Source organism: Cynocephalus volans, chromosome X (genome assembly GCF_027409185.1).
Source record: "Cynocephalus volans isolate mCynVol1 chromosome X, mCynVol1.pri, whole genome shotgun sequence".
NCBI classification, from domain to species: Eukaryota; Metazoa; Chordata; class Mammalia; order Dermoptera; family Cynocephalidae; genus Cynocephalus; species Cynocephalus volans.
In genome coordinates this window covers 87587782-87603705 of record NC_084478.1, presented here as the reverse complement: position 1 = coordinate 87603705, position 15924 = coordinate 87587782, and the positions used below count along the sequence as shown (strand labels likewise).

General features: G+C 38.3%; 1 pseudogene; it reads left to right on the top strand.

The window, feature by feature from the left end:
- The first annotated feature begins 15476 nt into the window (after window positions 1-15476).
- Window positions 15477-15704, top strand: LOC134368117 (immediate early response 3-interacting protein 1-like; annotated as a pseudogene).
- Window positions 15705-15924: the final 220 nt, after the last annotated feature.

Genomic DNA, 15924 nt, shown 5'->3' with positions numbered 1-15924 from the left:
GACATTTGGGCTGGTTCCAACTCTTGGCTATTGTAAATAGAGCTACAATAAATATTGGAGTACAGGTATCCCTTCGGCATCATGATTTCCATTCCTCTCGGTATATTTCCAACAGTAGAATACCTGGGTCAGTGGTAGATGTATCTGCAATTGTTTGAGGAACCTCCATACCATTTTCCATAAAGGTTGTATCATTTTGCAGCCCCACCAACAGTGTATGAGAGTTCCTTTTTCTCCACAACCTCTCCAGCACTTATCATTCTCAGTCTTTTTGATGTTATCCAACCTAACTGGAGTGAGATGGTATCTCAAAGTGGTCTTGATTTGTATTTTCCAGATGCTGAGTGATGTTGAGTACTTTTTCATAAGCCTGTTTGGCCATTTGTATGTCTTCCTTTGAGAAATGCCTATTCAGCTCCTTTGCCCATTTTATAATTGGGTTACTTGTTTTTTAGCTGTAAAGTTATTTGAGTTCCTTATATATTCTGGATATTAATCCTTTGTTAGATGTATATTTTGCAAATATTTTCTCCCACTCCATTAGTTCTTTTTACTCTGTTGATTGTTTCTTTTGCTGTGCAGAGTCTTTTTAGTTTGATATAATACCATTTGTTTATTTATCCTGTACTTGCCTGTGCTTTTTGGGTCCTATTCATGAAGTCTGTACCCACACCTACTTCCTGGAGTGTTTCCCCTATGTTTTCTTTAAGGAGTTTTATTGTTTCAGGACGTATATTTAATTCTTTAATCCATTTTGAGTTGTTATTGGTATATAGTGAAAGGTACAGGTCTAGTTTCATTCTCCTACATATGAGTACCCAATTTTCCCAGCACCATTTGCTGAAAAGGCAGTCTCTTCCCCAGTATGTAGATTTGCTGTCTTTGTTAAAGATCACATGGCTACAGGACTATTGATTGATTTCTGGGTTCTCTATTCTATTCCATTGATCTGTGTGTCTATTTTTATGCCAGTACCATGCTGTCTTGGTTATTATAGCTTTGTAATATAGTTTTTAAAGTCAGGTAGTGTTATGCCTCCAGCTTTTTTTTTTTTTGCTCAGGATTGCTTTGGGTATATGTGTGGTCTTTTGTTGTTCCATATAAATATCTGGATAGCTTTTTCCATCTGAAAGAAAAATGTCATTGGAATTTTGATGGGGATTGCATTGAATCTGTAGATCACTTTGGGTAATATGGACATTTTAACAATGTTAATTCTTCCAATCCAAGAGCAAGGGATATCTTTCCATCTTCTTGTGTCCTCTTTAGTTTCTCTCAACAGTGGTTTGTACTTCTCTTCTTAGAGATTTTTCACATCCTTGGTCAGCTTTATTCCTAAGTATTTTATTTTCATTTCCCCCTTGCCAGCACCCTGTAGTAAGTCAAGAGTTAAAAAATGACTTTCCTACAGCCACACAGCTATTCAGAGGCAAACACTCAACTCATGTTCAATGGTCCAGTTTTTTTCACTGCACTGTTAAAAGTATATTGAAACATTCATTGGGTTTAGAGGCAGAACTAGCCTTACAGTTTTATGAAGGCTTCCAAAAGTTCCACATTTGCCCTAAAATCTCTTCTCCACTTCCTGTTTTACCAGTATTTCTCTGTTGCTCTCATCTGCTCATTGTGATATGTTTCACTTTTTAAGGATGGGCTCAATATAGCTTGATGACTCAGGGTACTTGGGGAGGAGGTAGCAACTTAAAGAAACAACACTGGTGGCCCATATCTTCCTTCACCCCTTCCACCAAGCCTAGGATCCTGAGACATACAGATTTTGCTGTCCAGATGTTAACCCAAAGGTCCCCTTTCTCTCAACCCTAGCTGCAAGGCTTTGATCTAAGTTTGAGTCATTTAGCCAGCTTCTTTCCCTGCTCCTCTGGGCCTCACCTTGACCCGCTATTTCTCTAGGGACCAAAGTTCTATCTAAGCAAAGAGAATGCCATGCTCTTACAACCAAAGATGACCTTCCATGTCTCTCAGGAAGGAACATGCCTCCAAAACACAGAGTAATCAGTGGCTCTTCCTTACAGTGGGTTATTGTGCCATTCCTTATCATCTTTTCCAGTCTATGGCATGTTTTCCTAGAATCATTGAAACATACTTTTTAAAAATCTTTTTTCCTGATTTTTACTGTCTTTTATTTTTGTGCTTTTTCCTAACTTGCTCCTTATCCTCAGAGTAGCTCTTTTTACTAGGAGTTTCACAAGATCCTTCCTTCAAGAGGTAGACCCAAATGGGATGGGATAGGCCACTTCCTATGAGGAAAATTTACAGAAAAGGGACAACATGATGGCAGATATAAATACCTTTGAAATTCAGCCAATATTTTGAGATTGAGAAGTAAAGGACAAACAAATAGACATACCCAATCAGGGTCTCCACATACAGTTGAGCAGACTGTTCACTGAACAAAGGCAATCACCTGAAGGGGTGAGTATGGGCTAAAGTTTAGCTCACTTTCTGCTCACCAGAGCCAAGTGCACTCACGGAGTTGTGTCTTCATGGGAGAATGAGTGTCTTTTTTTCTTCAATTCCACAAAAGCAACACATGAGCTAGTAATTGCCCTAAACCCAGTATAATCACCCCCCTTAATTTAGATGTCAACACATCAGATATTCCTGATCTATTCACTGCCTGATCTGCTTGTTTCATACTTGTCCCTTTAACTGTTAATGTGTTGTTCTTGTTTTACTACTGCTGAATAAACTTCTTTGATTTTAGGAAAAATTGGAGACACAGTTCTGGCCTGTAAGAAAAAAAAGTCTGGATGGTTAACCAGCAACACAAGGCAAGGTTGCCAAAGTAAATATCTTCTAATCTCACTCTAACTGAAGCCATTTCTCTCCTAGATTTTGACCAGTGCCTGATACCAGAATTGCTTATGTATTAGCTTCACAAAGTGAAGATATATTAGGAAGCATTCTACCCACCATTTAACAGAGTAATGTCTGAATGAAACAGATATGAATAATTAGATCAGAATGGAAAATGTCGACCTTACCATTATCAGAAACAAGGTCAAGTGAGTTTCCATCTGTGAAGCTAGAAGAAGCAAAATCCAGAGTGCTAATACGTAATACAATTGGCTATAGTACAGGTGGTATAATCCAGAGAAATTAATAATTCAATAGTCATAGGAGAAAATCTACTTGCACTATTATATCAACATTTATTGAGTACTCATGGGGGTCAAGCAAAACACTATCAATGTGTCTTAGCTCCAGAAACACCAAAAGATTCTTAATAGGCAGACTCAACACACAGATGCTCAGAAGAATTTATTTTTGTCCTCCAAGAATAAATCCAGCATATTTAGCTCATGGCAGTGTCTTAAACAAATGGGTCTTCAGTGTCCCTACTTCCTTTTTCTGCACATCCAGCCAGGCACCCAAGATATATATGACACTTCATGGTTTCTCATGGCATCCAAAGGAATTGCTCACCTCATAGAGGGGCATACTAGGCCCTGCCCCAGATTTCTCCCTTTCTCTTTGTTATGAGCTGAATTGTGTACTCCCCAAATTCATATGTTGAAATCCAAAGCCCCAGTACCACAAAATTTGACTGTATTTGGAAATATGTCTTTAAAGAGATAATTAAAATCAAATAAGGTCAATGGGTTGGGCCCTAATCCATATGTATGAGGTCCTTTTAGAAGAGGAGTGCAGTGGATTGAATGGGCCCCCAAAGTCACTGGAGCTTAATCCCCACCATAACTGTTAAGAGGGTGGGAGTTCTGGCTTCTGGTCAAGATGGTGGAATAGAAAGTCCCCAGAATCACTCTCTCTCACAAATCAACCAATTTACAAATACTAAAAAGCAACGACAGCCAAGTTGGGGCTGCTAGAGCTCAGGGAAAGAGGAGGAGAGACCTACTGAGTTCGTGGAGGTGGGAGAAGCCACAGTTAGAGAAAGAAAGAATCACACCCACCATTTCAAATCCTGGTGGCTTCAAGGCTGGCGCTGGTGAGTACATGGTGCAAGAGCTGGCAAAAGCCACAGCTGTGCCGTTCAGATGAAGTTGCTTGGAGGTGGCAGGGGAGAAGTGGGCCTTGGTGGCCACCAGGCCAGCAAGACCACTAACAGGGTTCCTGTGGATGCACATAGGAGCGAGAAACCACAACAACTGCAAAAAGGAGCCACTCAGAGGCCAGTGTGTCATTGCAACGGACTGGTGCATGGCCCATCCCATGGGAAATGTTTGGAGTACAGGCAGTGGAGGAGATGGGCACACCAGGAGAACACTGGGGCACAGCATGGACAGCTGATCTGTCCCCCAGTCAGCACAGGACCACTCAGTGGAGACAGGTCAGGAATACAGATCTGCAGGAGAAACAGTTTACTGAAAAGTCTCAGCCCAGACCAGAATTTTCACAAAACCCAGGTGTACTGGAACTCACAAGATCAAGAAGTACATACAAGGTCAACAATTAAAACCTGAGCTGCATGAAAAGCCTTCCCAGGGAATCAGCAGCAAAGCAGCAATTTAGCTCAACTACAGGGCTCAAGTGCTGGTCCCCACAGGAAGTCCCTCCATTTTAGAAGTAAGCAAAGGACAACAAATTAGTTCCAGTGCAGAGTTTAACTGGTGGGAACAGTGAATAATCCAACACAGAACTTAAAGAAAAACAAAAAACCCACAGGTCAGAGACAAGTTCAATATTAACTAGAAAAAGTCTCACATCACCAAAGAGCACCTATAAAACCTAGAAGGGATGGGAGTCCCTTGGGCTTCCAAGCCAGGGAGTAGGGAGGGCCAGGGGCCACAGCCGTGCCCCCTAACACCTGCAACCAGTCCAGTGACAACCACTGAGACACCAGAGGAAGCACCCTGGGCTCCTGAGCTGGGGTGGTGGGGAGCCCAGGGCCTCAGCCACACCCCCCCGACAACTGCAACCAGCCTGAATGACCACCTAGCTGCCACAGGAAGCCCCTGGTCTCCTGAGCTGGGGTGGTGGGGGGCCAAGGGCTTCAACCATGCCCCCTTACATCTGCATCCAGCCTAGCAATGACCGAGCCACCACTGGAAGCTCCCTTGTCTCCCCTGCAGGAATGAGGGGGATGACATGGGCCTCAACCACAACCCCTCTCCTTCCTCCTTCTCCCACCCTATTTCATTCCTCCTTCCCATTGCCCCTCCCCCCAACTGCTCCACAACAACATCTTAGAATGCAAAAAATAATAATAATAATAATAAATAAACATTTTTTAAAAAGAGGGTGGGAAATCCTGTTATGGTAGTTGAAAGACAGGACCTTGAAGAGGCTATTAGATTGTAAGGACCATGTTGTAGTGAATGGATTAATAATGTTAGTCAGAGGCATGGTTCTGAAGGCTTTAAAAGGAGAGCATGTGAGAGTCTCTCTTTCTCTGCTCTGCCACTTTCTGCCATGTGAGACACCTGTGTTGCTGTAAAAGCACCACATAAAAGACCCTCACCATATGTTTTCCCTGGACTTTGGACTTCCAAGCCTCCGAAATTATAAACAATAAATTTTGTTTTATTACAAATCACCCAATTCCAGGTATTTTGTTATAAGCAACAGAAATAGACTAATACAAGGAGATTAGGACACAGACATGCAGAGGAGAGACCACTTGAAGACAGAGGAGGAGATGGCCACCATTTGCAAGTCCAGGAGAGAGAGAACCTCAGAAGAAACCAACCCCTGACACCTTGATTTCAGACTTCTAGCCTCCAGAACGTTGAGAAAATGCATTTCTGTTGTTTAAGCCACTCAATCTGTGGTACTTTGATACAGCAATCCTAGCAAGCCCATACACTTTTCTACTCGCCCCATTAAACCATATCTCTCTCATGTTTGTTTACTTTCTTCAGACTGCTGTTAAGTAAATGAATAACCTGATAAGTTTATTCAAGTTGATATGCTAAAGGGAAATAATAGATTTAGATAACAAATGTGCCATCTGCGTAATAGGGACATTTTTTTAAAAATTTAATTTATTTTAATTAATTAATTTATTTTTTGAGAAAAGGAATATTTTCTTATTTTTTGTTAATTTTTATTTTATTTTGTCCATATACAATGTGGTTGATTATTGTGCCCATTACTGAAACCTCCCTCCCTTCTCCCTCTCCCTGCTCCCTCCCAACAATCTCCTTTCTGTTTGCTTGTCATATCAACTTCAAGGTATTGTAATTGTTTTGTGTTCTTCCCACCCCCCACAAGTTGTTTGTGTATTTATTTATTGATTTTTAGCTCCCACAAATAAGGGAGAACATGTGGTATTTCTCTTTCTGTGCCTGCCTGACATGTTTCACTTAATATAATTCTCTCTAGGTCCATCCATGTCATTGCAAATGGGAGTATTTCATTCTTTTTTATGGCATAGTAGTATTCCATTGTGTAGATATACCACATTTTCCATATCCACTTATTGGATGCTGGACATTTGGGTTGGTTTCAACTCTTAGCTATTGTAAAGAGTGCTGCAATGAACACTGAAGAACAGTTATACCTTCGACTTGATGATTTCCATTCCTCTGTGTATATTCCCATCAGTGGGATAGCTGGGTCATATGGTAGACCTATCTGCAATTGTTTAAAGAACCTCCATACCATTTTCCATAGAGGCTGCGCCATTTTGCAGTCCCACCAACAATGTATGAGAGTGCCTTATTCTCCGCAACCTTGCCAGCATTTATCATTCACAGTCTTTTGGATATTAGCCATCCTTACTCGGGTGAGATGGTATCTCCAATTGATTTTGATTTGCATTTCCCAAATGCTGAGTGATGTTGAGCATTTTTTCATATGTCTGTTGGCCATTCGTATATTTTCTTTGAGAAATGCCTATTTAGCTCTTTTGCCCATTTTATAATTGGGTTATTTGTTTCTTTATTGTAAAGTTGTTTCAGTTCCTTGTATATTCTGGATATTAATCCTTTGTCACATGTATATTTTGCAAATATTTTCTCCCACTCTGTTAATTGTCTTTTAACTCTGTTAATTGTTTCTTTTGCTTTGCAGAAGGTTTTTAGTTTGAAATAATCGCATTTGTTTATTTCTCCTTTGGTTGACCGTGCTTTTGGGGTCGTATTCATGAAGTCTGTGTCCAGTCCTACTTCCTGAAGTGTTTCTCCTATGTTTTCTTTGAGAAGTTTTATTGTTTCAGGGTGTATATTTAATTCTTTAATGCATTTTGAGTTGATTTTAGTATATGGTGAGAGGTATGGGTCTAGTTTCATTTTCCTGCATATTGATATCCAGTTCTCCCAGCACCATTTCCTGAAGAGGCACTCTCTTCCCCAGTGTATAGGCTTGGTGCATTTGTCAAAGATCAGATGGCTGTAGGTATGTGGGTTGATTTCTGGATTCTCTATTCTATTCCATTGATCAGTGTATCAGTTTTTATGCCAGTATCATGCCGTTTTCATTATTAGACCTTTGTAGTATAGTTTAAAGTCTGGTAGTGTAATGCCTCCAGCTTTATTTTTTTCTGCTCAGCATTGCTTTGGCTATGTGTGGTCTTTTGTTATTCAATATAAATACCTGGATAGTTTTTTCCATTTCTGAGAAAAAATGTCATTGGAATTTTGATGGGGATTGCATTGAATCTGTATATCCCTTTATGTAGTAGGGACATTATCACAGTGTTGATTCTTCCAATCCAAGAGCATGGGATATCTTTCCATCTTCTTGTGTCCTCTTTAATTTTTCTCAGCAGTGGTTTGTAGTTCTCATTATAGAGATTTTTCACATCCTTGGTTAACTGAATTCCTAAGTATTTTATTTTTTTGGTGGCTATTGTAAATGGGCAAGCTTTCTTGATTTCTCTTTCTGCATGTTCAATATTGGAGAATAGAAATGCTACTTAATATTGTGTATTGATTTTGTATCCTGCTACTTTGCTGAAATCATTTATCAACTTCAAGAGTTTTTTTGTAGAGGATTTAGGCTGTTCGATATATAGGATCATGTCATCTTCAAAGAGAGACAGTTTGACTTCATCTTTTCCGATCTGGATGCCCTTTATTCCCTTCACTTCTCTGATTGCTCTGGCTAGTGCTTCCAACACTATGTTGAATAGGAGTGGTGAGAGTGGGCATCCTTGTCTAGTTCCTGTTCTTAAAGGAAAAGCTTTCAGCTTTTCCCCATTCAGGATGATATTGGCAGTGGGTTTGGCATATATGGCTTTAATTATGTTGAGATACTTTCCCTCTATACCTAACTTATAGAGGGTCTTTGTCATGAATGAGTGCTGAATTTTATCAAATGCTTTTTCAGCATCTATAGAGATGATCATATGGTCCTTGTGTTTGAGTTTATTAATATGGTGTATCACATTTATTGATTTGTGTATGTTGAACCAACCTTGCATCCCTGGGATGAATCCTACTTGATTGTGGTGTATAATTTTGCTATGTGTTGCTGTATTCTGTTGGCTAGTATATTATTGAGGATTTTTGCATCTATATTCATCAAGGATATTTCCCTGTAGTTTTCTTTTTTAGTTATATCTTTACCTGGTTTTAGTATCAGGATGATGTTTGCTTCATAGAATGAGTCTGGGACAATTGCCTCTGTTTCAATCTTCTGGAATAGTTTGTAGAGAACCGGTGTCAATTCCTCTTTGAATGTTTAGTAGAATTCTGCTGTGAATCCATCTGGTCCTGGGCTTTTCTTTGTTGGGAGCCTTCTGATAACAGCTTCGATCTCTTTTATTGTTATTTGTCCATTCAGATTTTCTACATCTTCTTGACTCAGTTTTGGTAGCTTGTGTGCGTCCAGAAGTTTATCCATTTCCTCCAGCTTTTCAAATTTGTTGGCATATAATTGTTTATAGTAGTCTGGAATGATTCCTTGTATTTCAGAGGTATCAGTTGCAATATCAGCTTTTTGATTTCTAATTTTTGTTATTTGGGTATTCTCCCTTCTTTTTTTAGTTAGCCATGCTAATGGTTTGTCAACTTTATTTATCTTTTCAAAAAACAACTTTTTGATTCATTGATCTTTTGTATCATTTTGGGGGTTTCAATTTTATTAAGTTCTGCTCTGATCTTAATGATTTCTTTCTATCTGCTAACTTTGAGTTTGGATTGTTCTTGTTTTTCTAGTTCTTTAAGGTGAAGTGTTAGGTTGCTCACTTGCCATCTTTTCATTCTTCTGAAGTAAGCATTTAATGCAATAATTTCCCCTTCGTACTGCTTTTGCAGTATTCCACAGGTTTTGGTATGATGTATCATTGTTTTCATTAGTTTCAATAAATTTTTTGATTTCCTCTTGGATTTCTTCTTGGACCCATATGTCATTAAGTAGAATGCTGTTTAATTTCCATGTGTTTGTATAGTTTCCAGAATTTTGTTTGTTATTGATTTCTAATTTTTATCCATTTTGGTCTGAAAAAATACATGGGATACTTTCAAATTTTTTGAATTTGTTGAGACTTGGTTTGTGACCTAACATGTGATCTATCCTGGAGAATGATCCATGTGCTGATGAGAAGAATGAATATTCTGAGGTTGTTGGATGGAATGTTCTGTTGATATCTGCCAAGTCCAATTGGTGTAGAGTTTTGTTTAGAACTTGTGTTTCTCTGCTGATTCTTAGCCTAGATGATCTGTCCAATATTGATAGTGGGGTGTTCAGGTCACCTGCTATTATGGTATTAGTGTCACTTTTCTTCTTTTGGTCTAATAGAGTTTGCTTTATAAATCTGGCTGCTCTGCCATTGGTTGCATATATATTTACGATTGTTATGTCTTCTGGATGGATCAATCCTTTTATCATTATGTAGTGGCCCTTATTATCTCTTTTTATGGTTTTTAGTTTAAAGTCTATTTTATCAGATATAAGACTAGCTACTCCAGCTTGTTTTTCATTTCTGTTTGCATGATAAGTCTTTTTCCATCCTTTCACTCTTAGTCTATGTGGTCTTTTTAGGTGAGGTGGGTCTCTTGAAGGCAGCATACAGTTGGGTCCTCTGTTTTATTTATTTATTTATTTATTTATTTATTTATTTATTTATTTATTTATTTATTTATTTATTTATTTTTTATTTTATTTTATTTTTTAAAATTTTATTTTGTCGATATACATTGTAGCTGATTAATGCTCCCCATCACCAAAACCTCCCTCCCTTCTCCCTCCCCCCCTCCCCCCCAACCATGCCCTTTCTGTTTGTTTGTTGTATCAACTTCAAATAATTGTGGTTGTTATATCTTCTTCCCCCCCCCTGGTTTGTGTGTGTATGTGTGTATGTGTGTGTGTGAATTTATATATTAATTTTTAGCTCCCACCAATAAGTGAGAACATGTGGTATTTCTCTTTCTGTGCCTGACTTGTTTCACTTAATATGATTCTCTCGAGGTCCATCCATGTTGTTGCAAATGGCAGTATTTCATTCATTTTTATAGCTGAGTAGTATTCCATTGTGTAGATGTACCACATTTTCCGTATCCACTCATCTGATGATGGGCATTTGGGCTGGTTCCAACTCTTGGCTATTGTAAAGAGTGCTGCAATGAACATTGGGGAACAGGTATACCTTCGACTTGATGATTTCCATTCCTCTGGGTATATTCCCAACAGTGGGATGGCTGGGTCGTATGGTAGATCTATCTGCAATTGTTTAAGGAACCTCCATACCATTTTCCATAGAGGCTGCACCATTTTGCAGTCCCACCAACAATGTATGAGAGTTCCTTTTTCTCCGCAGCCTCGCCAGCATTTATTGTTCATAGTCTTTTGGATTTTAGCCATCCTAACTGGGGTTAGATGGTATCTCAATGTGGTTTTGATTTGCATTTCCCGGATGCTGAGTGATGTTGAGCATTTTTTCATATGTCTGTTGGCCATTTGTATATTTTCCTTAGAGAAATGCCTACTTAGCTCTTTTGCCCATTTTTTAATTGGGTTGCTTGTTTTCTTCTTGTAAAGTTGTTTGAGTTCCTTATATATTCTGGATATTAATCCTTTGTCAGATGTATATTTTGCAATTGAGTTAACCAAGGAGGTGAAAAATCTCTATAATGAGAACTACAAACCACTGCTGAGAGAAATTAGAGAGGATACAAGAAGATGGAAAGATATTCCATGCTCTTGGATTGGAAGAATCAACATAGTGAAAATGTCCATACTACCCAAAGTGATATACAAATTCAATGCAATCCCCATCAAAATTCCAAAGACATTTTTCTCAGAAATGGAAAAAACTATTCAGACATTTATATGGAACAATAAAAGACCACGAATAGCCAAAGCAATGCTCAGCAAAAAAAATAAAGCTGGAGGCATAACACTACCTGACTTTAAGCTATACTACAAAGCTATAATAACCAAAACAGTATGGTACTGGCATAAAAACAGACACACTGACCAATGGAATAGAATAGAGAATCCAGAAATCAACCCACACACTTACTGCCATCTGATCTTTGACAAAGGCACCAAGCCTATTCACTGGGGAAGGGACTGCCTCTTCAGCAAGTGGTGCTGGGATAACTGGATATCGATATGCAGGAGAATGAAACTAGATCCATACCTCTCACCGTATACTAAAATCAACTCAAAATGGATTAAGGATTTAAATATACACCCTGAGACAATAAAACTTCTTAAAGAAAACATAGGGGAAACACTTCAGGAAATAGGACTGGGCACAGACTTCATGAATACGACCCCAAAAGCACGGGCAACCAAAGGAAAAATAAACAAATGGGATTATATCAAACTAAAAAGCTTCTGCACAGCAAAAGAAACAATTAAAAGAGTTAAAAGACAACCAACAGAGTGGGTCCTCTGTTTTAATCAAGTCAGCCACTCTGTGTCTTTTGATTGGGGAATTTAATCCTTTTACATTAAGAGTTGTTATTGAAAAGTGTTGATTTACTCCTAGCATTTTATTAATTTTTGTTTGGATGTCTAAAGAATCTTTTGTTCCTTTCTTTCTGATTTACTGTTTGTCTTCCATATTTGTTAATTACTTAGGTTGTAGATAAATTTTTTGTTAGTTGCCATTTTTATTTTACTAGTGGGTTTTGATTTTTCTTGAGTTTTTATGACAGTGGTAGTTATTTTTCAGGTACCAAACCCAGTACTCCCTTGAGAATTTCTTGTAAGGGTGGTTGTGTGGTAATAAACTCCAACAGTTTTCATTTGTCTGAGAAATATACTATTTGCCCTTATTTCAGAAGGATAGCCTTGCAGGGTAGAATATTCTTGGCTGGCAATCTCTGCCTTTTATTATTTTGACTATATCATCCCATTCCTTTCTGGCTTTTAGGGTTCCTAACAAAAAGTCTGATGTTAGTCTGATTGGGGCTCCCTTATAGGTAATTTGATGCTTCTCTCTTGCAGCTTTTAAGATTGTCTCTTTGTCTTTGAGTATTGCCATCGACTATAACATGTCTTGGAGAAGACCTTTTTGGGTTGAACGTGTTTGGGGATCTTTGAGCTTCCTGAATCTGAAGATATGTGTCTTTTCCTATACCTGGGAAGTTTTCTGCCACTATTTTGTTGAATATGTTTTCAATGCAATCTCCTTTTTCCTCCCATTCTGGAATACCCATGACTCTGATATTTGAGTGCTTAAGGTTGTCTGATATCTTAGATTTTCTTTAATGTTTGTAATTCTTTTCTCTCGCTCTCATTTTTTTTGTCTGCCCGTATTATTTCAAACAGCCCATCCTGAAAGTGAGATGTTCTCTCTTCTGCTTCTGCAAGCCTGCTGATTAAACTCACTTTTTTTTTTTTTTTTTTTTGTTGTTGTTGTTGTTGTTGTTGAATGAATTTTTCAGCTCGGCAAGCTCTGCTACATTCTTTTTCATGGCATTCATTTCCTTGTACATTTCTTCTTTCAGATCCTGTATACTTTTCCTCATTTCATTGTGTTGTCTAGCTGAGTTTTCTTGTATCTCATTTAGTTTCCTTAGAATTACCACTCAAAATTCCTTGTCAGACATTTCAAGGGCTTCTTGTTCTATGGGATCTAGAGCTTGAGAGTTATTACCCTTTGGTGGTGTACTTTCTTGATTTTTCATATTTCTGTTATCTTTCCTTTGATGTTTAGTCCTTGTGGCAGGGGATTTCATGGTCCACTGGTTTGACACTATTGTCTAGCTAGGCTGCTGCTGGGGCTGCCAATTTGGCATGGCTGCATCAATGTCTGCTTGGTCACCCACTGGCACCTTGGATGTGTGGTCTCCTTGGGTCTCGGGCCTCTCTGGGGGGCCACCTCTCTGGTCAGCACAAACTCAGCTGGCTGGGGATGGAGTCATGTGGTAGCAGTGAGGCCTCCCTGCTGGGTTGCATGCTGGCACCCCAGCGCGCATGTTCTCCATGGATCTTGGGCCTCTCTGGTGGGGTGCTTCACTGATCGGCATGCACTCGGCCAGGCTTGGGATGGACTTGGGTGGCAGCGGCCAAGCCTACCTGCTGGATTGTGCTCTTGCACCACAGGGCATGTGCTGTCCATGGATCTTGGGCTTCTCTGGTGGAGTGACTCTCTGATCTGCGCACACTCATCTGGGCTTGGGATGGAGTCAGGTGGCAGCAGTGAGGCCTACCTGCTGTGTCATACGCTGGCAATGCAGGGCACGTGATCTCTGCAGATCTTGGGCCTCTCTGGTGAGGTGCCTCTCTGATCAGCACACAGTCGGCCGGGCTGGGGCTAAAAGTAGTAGTTATAAATAATGACTACTGAAAACATTATTTCTCATTTCCAGATCTAAACTATTAAATTTGACCTTAGGACCTATATTGTAATTTCTCTCTCAATAAAGGTAACAAATGCATATGAAAAATTGCCATTGGCCTCCCTATTTTCTTTCCTGGTTCTACTCCTCAAAGTTAACCACAACCATTTAATAATTTCTTTTGTATTCTTCTAGAAATATTTATGTATATGCAAATACAGTTTTTTTCCTACACAGTGAAATCACCTTATATACACACTGTTCTTCATCCTACTTTTTTCTTTCTTAATAAGATGTACTGGAGATCTTTCCATTCCAGCACATATACATCTACATTTTTCTTTACATAGCTGTAGAGTATTTTGTGTAAATCTATAATTTTTTAAAGCAGTTCTCTGTTGGCGGACATTTCAGTTGCCTTTACATTTTAATTATTGCATATCATGGGTATTGACTTTTATATTAAAATACTTCACCAATTCAAAATGGGTCCTACTTGGTAATCTTCTTCATGTCTTATATTGAGCTCTAGTTTACATGAAGTTGAAAGGTCACACAGTAGCAGTCTTGGATAGTTCATTCACATGAAGATAAGACTCATACTCTGAGTAGCATAGATTTAATTATAAGTCCAGTGATTGCTGCTTAGATCAGAGCTTCTGCTAAGGCTCGTAAGATATATGAAATTTAATTCTTCCCCTCTCAATTTGCTTATTTCACTTATTTCATACCAGTTTTTAGTACACAACTGGGATGTTTTTAAAAATAATATTTTAGAAATAATAGGAACAAAATCAAAACATAAGCAATATGTGTTGCTTTTCCTGAGTCACAAACACAATTTATAATGTTAATATTCCCCATTTCACTCCCAACCAGTTAGAGTCATTTTTAAAGACTTTTTAGCTTTTGAAACAAAGTGTTTAAAGAAGTACAATCTAGCTGTATGACATTAGGCAAGTACTTTGCAGTTTCCTCATCTGTAAAATAATGTTCAGAAAAATAACAAGACCTCAAAGTGCTAGTGAGGATAAAATTAGGTAATTCATGTAAAGTGCTTGTCACATGTCTAAAGGAATACTTGAGCCACTTAAATTCTTATATAAACTACTTATATGTAAATAAAAGATTTTAAAGTTTCTTCTTGAATATTAAAGAGAAATTTAGACTCAGTTCCTACCTAGATTACTAAATTTTTAGAATTAGATATGTCTAATTGGGAAAAAAAGGACTATTGATGATCTACTGTGTTCAAGACATTGAGCTAAACATTTAGCATTTATTATTTCATTTAATTCTGGGGAAAATGTCATAGAGTAAGTAATCAATAAATTACAGTTTAAAAGAAATCTACCAATTTAAGAATGCTGGGAGATTGTAACCAGTTTACGAATTTCAAACACAATATAACTGCATTTTTATTTAGTCACATATCAGACACTAATGAAGTTCAAACACTAGAGTAGCATTCTGAGAGCAAAACTTCTTAACATATCACCAGCATCCACAACTGTTTATCATTATAACATACTCAGATTTTGATACAGATCAGAAAATGGCCTATTGTTTAATATAGATTGCAACTCTCTAAATTAAATTAGTTTAAAAAATATATTTATTTTATTCACGTTCTGGGTCTTCTTGATATGAAATTAATTCTCTGAGTTTAAACACTTAGGTGGCATAATACTTTATAACCAGCCTCATTTTGGAGTTACTCTATTTTTGATTATCTTTAAAGTTTTAGTTATTTTTGTCATCCCCTGTGGTGGTGGGAGAGGAATCAGTTGGGCACTGGGGCAGTTCTGGATGGCCATGGCCTTTACACTGTACATGCTGCTGCAGGTGGCCCTGCTCTGCATCAGTGCCACTGCCATGCTGCATAAGCAGTGCTTCCCCAAGAACACTGGCAGCTGGATTTGGAGAGGAGCCAGGAATAACATCTCAACTAATGAACCTTACTCATCTGTAAGAACTGTAATGAGAGTGCCATTGATAATAGTAAACTCAACTGCAATTGTATTGCTTTTATTATTTTGGTGAACATCAATGGGGGAAATGGAGACTCAGAAGAAATGCCATCAGAAGTTATTACTTCAGTCATTATTGGAATATTCATATCTTACTTGTCAAAAATGTAAAGCTGAAAATAAAACCAGAGTTCCTGTTTATTGATGTTTTTAATGTTGCACTTGTTTCATTACAAAATGATCATCAGATCATCAGAGACTGTAACTCTCCTGGATTGGAATGCATTTTACTG